We start from the raw sequence: 9,212 nt of genomic DNA on the forward strand, positions 1-9,212 counted from the left end.
CCAAGATGCAATCTCTGAAAAAGGCAGTGGTTTGAGTTTTCTGTGTCTCCAACTCTTAGAACAGGGACTCTGACAGAGTGAACCCTTAATAGATACTTATGGAATAAATGAACTTTTTAAGGCACAGTACACTGATGCAGTAGCTTCAGCCCAAAGCTAGGTGGAGCTCTGCTGTGCTATTGGGGCCCAAGACTAAGTCTAGGATTAGCAGTAGACACTTTGCTGGTTACCGGAAGGAGGTACAACGGTGCTCCTGTCTCGAAGGCCATTTGAACCTTAAGCCACAAACGATGCAAGAGGAGAGAGAGTATAAGGATCGTCTCTATCTCTTCAGTCTGTACATCACTGAAGAACACCAGTGGTGTGCATCACCTTAAGAAGTGGTTGTTGAGGAGGAGGAGTCAAGATGGCGGAGAACTAGCAGGCTGAGACTACATTAGGTAGCAGGAGATCAGCTCGATAGCTTATCTAAACATTGCAAACACCTACAAATCCAACAAAGAGATCGAAGAGAAGAAGAACAGCAATTCTAGAAACAGAAAATTAACCACTTTCTGAAAGGTAGGACTGGCGGAGAAATGAATCTAAAACGACAGGAAGATAGACCGCGGCGGGAAGAGCCAGCTCCCGGCAAGTGGCAGAGCAATGGAGCACAAAATCAGGACTTTTAAAAGTCTGTTCCACTGAGGGACATTGCTCCAGAGGCTGAACCGGGGTGAAGCCCACGTGGGGTCAGCGTGGCCCCAGGTCCCGCAGGGTCACAGAAGGATCGGGGGTGTCAGAGTGTCGCAGAGCTCGCAGGTGTTAGAACGGAGAAGCTGGCTACAGAGACAGAGCCGAGGACTGAGCTCTCAGCTCGGGGTTACCTTGAACTGTCGCAGGCTGGGTGAGCTCGGAGCGCGGCTGGAGGCTGGGGATATGGGAGTGATTGGGTGCTGTCCTCTGGGGGCGCACTGAAGAGTGGGGCCCTGGGATCTCAGCTTCTCTGGGCCGGAGACTGGGAGGCCACCATTTTCATTCCCGTCCTCCGGAACTCTACGGAAAGCATTCAGGGAACAGAAGCTCCCAAAAGCGAACCCCAGCGGATTACTTAGTCCGGCCCCCGGTAAGGGCGGTGCAATTCCGCCTCAGGCAAAGACACTTGAGAGTGACTACAACAGGCCTCTCCCCCAGAAGATCAACAAAATATCCAGCCAGGACGAAGTTCATCTATCAAGGAAAACGGGTTCAATTCCTAAGACAGCAGCGGAATTCCAGAGGAGAAAGCAAAGCACGGAACTCATGGCTTTCTCCCCATGATTCTTTAGTCTTGCGATTAATTCAATTTTTTTTCTTTTTTCAATTTTTTTTCTTTCTTTTTTCTTCTTCTGCTAAATTTTTTAAAACTTTAACACTTTTCTTTTTTTAACATTTTTTGACTAGCTTATCTAAAATATATATTTTTTTATTTGTTTTATTTTTATAATTTTTTTCTTTTTTTTTTTCTGAACCTCTTTTTATCCCCTTTCTCCCCCCCACAATTTGGGGTCTCTTCTGATTTGGTTACAGCGCATTTTTCTGGGGTCGTTGCCACCCTTTTAGTATTTTATTCTCTCCTTCATATATTCTTATCTGGATGAAATGACAAGGTGGAAAAAATCACCACAAACAAAAGAACAAGAGGCAGTCTGAAGGCTAGGGACCTAATCAACACAGACATTGGTAATATGTCAGATCAAGAGTTCAGAATGACGATTCTTAACGTTCTAGCCGGGCCCGAAAAAGGCATGGAAGATATTAGAGAAACCCTCTCTGGAGATATTAAAGCCCTTTCTGGAGAAATTAAAGAACTAAAATCTAACCAAGTTGAAATAAAAAACGCTATTAATGAGGTGCAATAAAAAATGGAGGCTCTCACTGCTAGGATAAATGAGGCAGAAGAAAGAATTAGTGATATAGAAGACCAAATGACAGAGAATAAAGAAGCCGAGCAAAAGAGGGAAAAACAGCTACTGGACCATGAGGGGAGAATTCGAGAGATAAGTGACACCATAAGACGAAACAACATTAGATAATTGAGATTCCAGAAGAAGAAGCAAGAGAGAGGAGAGCAGAAGGTCTATTGGAGAGAATTATTAGAGAGAATTTTCCTAATATGGCAAAGGGAACAAGCATCAAAATCCAGGAGGTGCAGAGAACCCCCCTCAAAGTCAACAATAATAGGTCCACACCCCATCACCTAATAGTAAAATTTACAAGTCTTAGTGACAAAGAGAAAATCCTGAAAGCAGCCCAGGAAAAGAAGTCTGCACATACAATGGTAAAAATATCAGATTGGCAGCAGACTTATCCACAGAGACCTGGCAGGCCAGAAAGAGCTGGCGTGATATATTCAGAGCACTAAATGAGAAAAACATGCAGCCAAGAATACTCTATCCAGCTAGGCTATCATTGAAAATAGAAGGAGAGATAAAAAGCTTCCAGGAAAACAAAAAACTGAAAGAATTTGCAAACACCAAACCAGCTCTACAGGAAATATTGAAAGGGTCCTCTAAGTGAAGAGAGAGCCTAAAAGTAGTCAGAAAGGTACAGAGACAATATACAGTAACAGTCACCTTACAGGCTAATAATGGCACTAAATTCTTTTCTCTCAATAGTAACCCTGAATGTTAATGGGCTAAATGCCCCAATCAAAAGACACAGGGTATCAGAATGGATAAAAAAAAAAAAAAAAACCATCTATATGTTACCTACAAGAAACTCATTTTAGACGCAAAGACACCTCCAGATTTAAAGTGAGGGGGTGGAAAACAATTTACCATGCTAATGGGCATCAGAAGAAAGCTGGGGTGGCAATCCTTATATCAGATCAATTAGATTTTAAGCCAAAGACTATAATAAGAGATGAGGAAGGACTTTATATCATGCTCAAAGGGTCTGTCCAACAAGAAGATCTAACCATTTTAAATATCTATGCCCCTAACGTGGGAGCAGCCAACTATATCAACCAATTAATAACAAAATCAAAGAAACACATCAATAATAATACAATAATAGTAGGGGACTTTAACACTCCCCTCACTGAAATGGACAGATCATCCAAGCCAAAGATCAACAAGGAAATAAAGGCCTTAAATGACACACTGGACCAGATGGACATCACAGATATATTCAGAACATTTCATCCCAAAGCAACAGAATACACATTCTTCTCTAGTGCACATGGAACCTTCTCCAGAATAGATCACATCCTGGGTCACAAATCAGGTCTCAACTGGTATCAAAAGATTGGGATCATTCCCTGCATATTTTCAGACCACAATGCTCTGAAGCTAGAACTCAATCACAAGAGGAAAGCTGGAAAGAACCCAAATACATGGAGACTAAACAGCATCCTTCTAAAGAATGAATGGGTCAACCAGGAAATTAAAGAAGAATTGAAAAAATTCATGGAAACAAATGATAATGAAAACACAACGGTTCAAAATCTGTGGGACACAGCAAAGGCAGTCCTGAGAGGAAATTATATAGCAGTACAAGCCTATCTCAAGAAACAAGAAAGGTCTCAAGTACACAAACTAACACTACACCTAAAGGAGCTGGAGAAAGAACAAGAAAGAAACCCTAAACCCAGCAGGAGAAGAGAAATCATAAAGGCCAGAGCAGAAATCAATGAAATAGAAACAACAACAACAACAACAACAAAAAAAAAACAATAGAAAAAATCAATGAAACTAGGAGCTGGTTCTTTGAAAGAATCAATAAGCTTGATAGACCCCTGGCCAGACTTATCAAAAAGAAAAGAGAAAGGACCCAAATAAATAAAATCATGAATGAAAGAGGAGAGATCACAACTAACACCAAAGAAATACAGACAATTATAAGAACATACTATGAGCAACTCTACGCCAACAAATTTGACAATCTGAAAAAATGGATGCATTCCTAGAGACATATAAACTACCACAACTGAACCAGGAAGAAATAGAAAACCTAAACAGGCCCATAACCAGTAAGGAGATTGAAACAGTCATCAAAAGTCTCCAAACAAACAAAAGCCCAGGACCAGACGGCTTCCCAGGGGAATTCTACCAAACATTTAAAGAAGAACTAATTCCTATTCTCCTGAAACTGTTCCAAAGAATAGAAATGAAAGGAAAACTTCCAAACCCATTTTATGAGGCCAGCATCACCTTGATCCCAAAACCAGACAAGGATCCCACGAAAAAAGAGAACTACAGAACAATATCCTTGATGAACACAGATGCAAAAATTCTCACCAAAATACTAGCCAATGGGATTCAACAGTACATTAAAAGGATTATTCACCATGATCAAGTGCGATTTATTCCAGGGCTGCAGGGTTGGTTCAACATCCGCAAATCAATCAACGTGATACAACACATTAATAAAAGAAAGAACAAGAACCATATGATACTCTCAATAGATGCTGAAAAAGCATTTGACAAAGTACAGCATCCCTTCCTGATCAAAACTCTTCAAAGTGTAGGGATAGAGGGCACATACCTCAATATTATCAAAGCCATCTATAAAAAACCCACCGCAAATATCATTCTCAATGGAGAAAAACTGAAAGCTTTTTGTTAAGGTCAGGAACACGGCAGGGATGTCCATTATCACCACTGCTATTCAACATAGTACTAGAAGTCCTAGCCTCAGCAATCAGACAACAAAAAGAAATTAAAGGCATCCAAATCGGCAAAGAAGAAGTCAAACTATCACTCTTCGCAGATGATATGATATTATATGTGGAAAACCCAAAAGACTCCACTCCCAAACTGCTAGAACTTGTACAGGAATTCAGTAAAGTGTCAGGATATAAAATCAATGCACAGAAATCAGTTGCATTTCTGTACACCAACAACAAGACAGAAGAAAGAGAAATTAAGGAGTCAATCCCATTTACAATTGTACCCAAAACTGTAAGATACCTAGGAATAAACCTAACCAAAGAGGCTAAGAGTCTATACTCAGAAAACTATAAAGTACTCATGAAAGAAATTGAGGAAGACACAAAGAAATCGAAAAATGTCCCATGCTCCTGGATTGGAAAAATAAATATTGTGAAAATGTCTGTGCTACCTAAAGCAATCTACACGTTTAATGCAATTCCTATCAAAATCCCATCCATTTTTTTCAAAGAAATGGAACAAATAATCGTAAAATTTATATGGAACCAGAAAAGACCTCGAATAGCCAAAGGAATATTGAAAAAGAAAGCCAAAGTTGGTGGCATCACAATTCTGGACTTCAAGCTCTATTACAAAGCTGTCATCATCAAGACAGCATGGTACTGGCACAAAAACAGGCACATAGATCAATGCAACAGAATAGACAGTCCAGAAATAGACCCTCAACTCTATGGTCAACTAATCTTCGACAAAGCAGGAAAGAATGTCCAATGGAAAAAAGACAGCCTCTTCAACAAATGGTGTTGGGAAAATTGGACAGCCACATGCAGAAAAATGAAATTGGACCACTTCCTTACACCACACATGAAAATAGATTCAAAATGGATGAAGGACCTCAATGTGAGAAAGGAAACCATCAAAATCCTTGAGGAGAACACAGGCAGCAACCTCTTCGACCGCAGCCGCAGCAACATCTTCCTAGGAACAACGGCAAAGGCAAGGGAAGCAAGGGCAAAAATGAACTATTGGGATTTCATCAAGATCAAAAGCTTTTGCACAGCAAAGGAAACAGTTAACAAAACCAAAAGACCACTGACAGAATGGGAGAAGATATTTGCAAACGACATATCAGATAAAAGGCTACTATCCAAAATCTATAAGAAACTTAGCAAACTCAACACCCAAAGAACAAACAATCCAATCAAGAAATGGGCAGAGGACATGAACAGACATTTCTGCAAGGAAGACATCCAGATGGCCAACAGACACATGAAAAAGTGCTACACATCACTCGGCATCAGGGAAATACAAATCAAAACCACAATGAGATATCACCTCACACCACTGAGAATGGCGAAAATTAACAAGTCAGGAAATGACAGATGCTGGCGAGGATGTGGAGGAAGGGGAACCCTCCTACACTGTTGGTGGGAATGCAAGCTGGTGCAACCACTCTGGAAAACAGCATGGAGTTTCCTCAAAATGTTGAAAATAGACCTACCCTATGACCCAGTAATTGCACTACTGGGTATTTACCCTAAAGATACAAACGCAGTGATCCGAAGGGGCACGTGTACCCGAATGTTTATAGCAGCAATGTCTACAATAGCCAAACTACAGAAAGAACCTAGATGTCCATCAACTGATGAATGGATAAAGAAGACCTGGCATATATACACAATGGAATACTATGCAGCCATCAAAAGAAATGAAATCTTGCCATTTGCGAGGACGTGGATGGAACTAGAGGGTATCATGCTTAGTGAAATAAGTCAATCGGAGACAGACAACTATCATATCATTTATCCTGATATGAGGACATGGAGAGGCAACATGGGGGGTTAGGGGGATAGGAGAAGAATAAATGAAACAAGATGGGATTGGGAGGGAGACAAACCATAAATGACTCTTAATCTCTCAAAACAAACTGGGGATTGCTGGGGGCAGGTGGGGTTGGGAGAGGGGGAGGGGGTTATGGACATTGGGGAGGGTATGTGCTATCATCAGTGCTGTGAAGCGTGTAAACCTGGCGATTCACAGACCTGTACCCCTGGGGATTAAAATACATTATATGTTTAATAAAAAAAAAATTGGAAGGGGAGGCGAAGCATAAGAGACTATGGACTCTGAAAAATAACCTGAGGGTTTTGAAGGGCTGGGGGTGGGAGGTTGTGGGAACCAGGTGGTGGGTGATAGGGAGGGCACGTATTGCATGGAGCACTGGGTGTGGTGCAAAAATAATGAATACTGTTACGCTGAAAAAAATAAATAAATTTAAAAAAAAAACAAAAAACTTAAACAAGATGGGATTTGGAGGGAGACAAACCATAAATGACTCTTACTCTCACAAAACAAACTGGGGGTTGCTGGGGGGAGGTGGGGTTGGGAGAGGGGGAGGGGGTTATGGACATTGGGGTGGGTATGTGCTATGGTGAGTGCTGTGAAGTGTGTAAACCTGGTGATTCACAGACCTGTACCCCTGGGGATAAAAATGCATTATATGTTTATAAAAAAAAAAAAGAAGAAGTGGTTGTTGAAAATCATTTCTGTTTAGCACAGACAAGTATTTGACACATACATATGCAAACGTGTGCCTGTGTATGTATACATATTCAGGTATGCATATAAAAGTACGCTGGGCAATGTATGTCAGACTTACTTTGTAAATCTAGTTTCCCTGGCGTTGCTCTTCAAGTGAGTTTGCTTTTCCCCTATGCAACCTGCTGATGATGTCTGTTGGATACTTGAATGCAGTTAGATGCTATGGATAATTCACAGTAAATTACATAGTCATGTCAGATGTGGCCCGTCCAAATTCTGGGTAACCATGGAACCACTTATTCCTGAGCTGGTCCTCTGTGAGTTGCACTGAGTGTCCCCTCACCCCCTCAGGTAAATGTCTTACTACTTATTAGGCTTATTAGTCATTACATGCCTTATTACTAATTAGGCTCCTCTGTGAACCTCAGGTCTGGTCTTTTGCTCTGGTGAATTGAGCAGGAAAGTATCAGCTCCTGCTACTTTTTTGGGTCAAAGAAGGTCTAGACAAAGGCCCAATCAGCTCTACCTTCTGATCTTTGGTGCCCTCTGATCTAGTTGGTCCTCTGGCTTCTCCTCGCCAAAGACAATGACAGTTGAGAAGCGCTGGAGAAGCCTTGAAGGGATCTGTTGAGTTCATGTCTCCAGGCTTCCATCCCCTGAACCTGGCGACAGGGTCCCTCTGCCTTCAAAGAATAAAGGAAAGTCTCAAAGAGAGGACACCCTGAGCTCCATGTGATCACAACTGCCTCAGGAAAATCAAACAAACAAACAAAGCACATACAGAGTAAACTCACAAGCTGAAAGAGAATCGTGGTCTTTGCTTTTCCACCCAAAGTACTATGTCTTCTGCTGCCTGGATCCTGTTGTCTATCTTCAAGGTTTCTAACTTGGTCTAGTCCTTATGAAAGTCCCTCCTGGCAATGGGAATGAGGACTTGTGCTTCTCTTGGAATAGTGACTCTTAACCGGGGAGCCATTTGAGAATCTGCTAAAAATCATGGATTCCATCCCACACACAAAAAAGAAAATACAAAATTTTCACACAATTTTAGAGGTTTCATAGGTTACCTGAAAATCATCCATGAGCATTCTAATACTCATGCTATAGTCAGGGTACCCCTGTTAGGGTCCTGATCTTGACATTGGCTAACTGTAATTAGCAAGTCATTTAAACTTTTTTTATTCGATCTGGGAACTGGTCAAATGTACAGGGATGGTCTTTTCCTCTTTAATGTCCATGGTTATGTAATTATTTTGGAATCAAAGAGATTATTGCTTTAACAGGGAAATAGAAAGGTCTTTTTCTTTTATCATTTTGAAGCAAAGTGGTCAGCATCAGTCAGAGCAGCCCATGCTCTCAGCTAACACTGGATAAGGATGCCGTGGCCAGATGGATATGGGGGGGGGGGCATCTAGGAGCAGAGAATCTCTACTGGGCATTAAACCTTTTGCAACTCAGATGTTGTTAGTCATAAAAACGAGACTGGGTTCTCTAATTTTTTTTTTTATTGTAGCATCTAGAAGATCGAGCAATCCACATCATTTTAATTATTAGTGGGCTCCAGGGGAAAGGGTTGGTCTCCGTGACCGCTCAGCATGCTGGCGTAATGACCAACAGTTCCTCAGCAGTTGGCCGTGTTCCATATTGACTAGGTAATAATCTGCCGCGTGCAGCTGGCTGGGATAGATTAGAATGGTGAGCACAGACGCTGCCTCATCAACTGGAGAGATACACGCCACCTTATCAGAGTATCCTTCAAGACCGCCCAGAGCCACATCTGTCATTCTGAAATCCTGTTATGCCCAGAGAAATGCTTTATTTGCCGGCTAGTTCGTGTTCGCCGAGGTGGTATTTGACAGAGAGACCTTATCCCACAGCTACAGACTTGCATTTCTTGATCAGGCATTTCACTCATTTAGGTATTTCAGGAATTAGGGATTTGTGTACTGCTTGCCCATTTTTTTTCCCCAGAAGAGGGATGTAAGTGAATTTCCTGATTCCTCCCGCCTAGAGTTTATCTAGCTTGGGTAAGGCATACTC

At 41.5% G+C, this 9,212-nt stretch overlaps 1 pseudogene; it reads left to right on the forward strand.

Moving 5' to 3' along the window:
• The window catches only part of LOC123936915, a 132,421-nt pseudogene extending 123,601 nt beyond the window's left edge, over positions 1-8,820 (forward strand).
• The last annotated feature ends 392 nt before the right edge of the window (positions 8,821-9,212 follow it).

The sequence above is a fragment of the Meles meles genome, chromosome 2, assembly GCF_922984935.1.
Source record: "Meles meles chromosome 2, mMelMel3.1 paternal haplotype, whole genome shotgun sequence".
Classification (NCBI taxonomy): Eukaryota; Metazoa; Chordata; class Mammalia; order Carnivora; family Mustelidae; genus Meles; species Meles meles.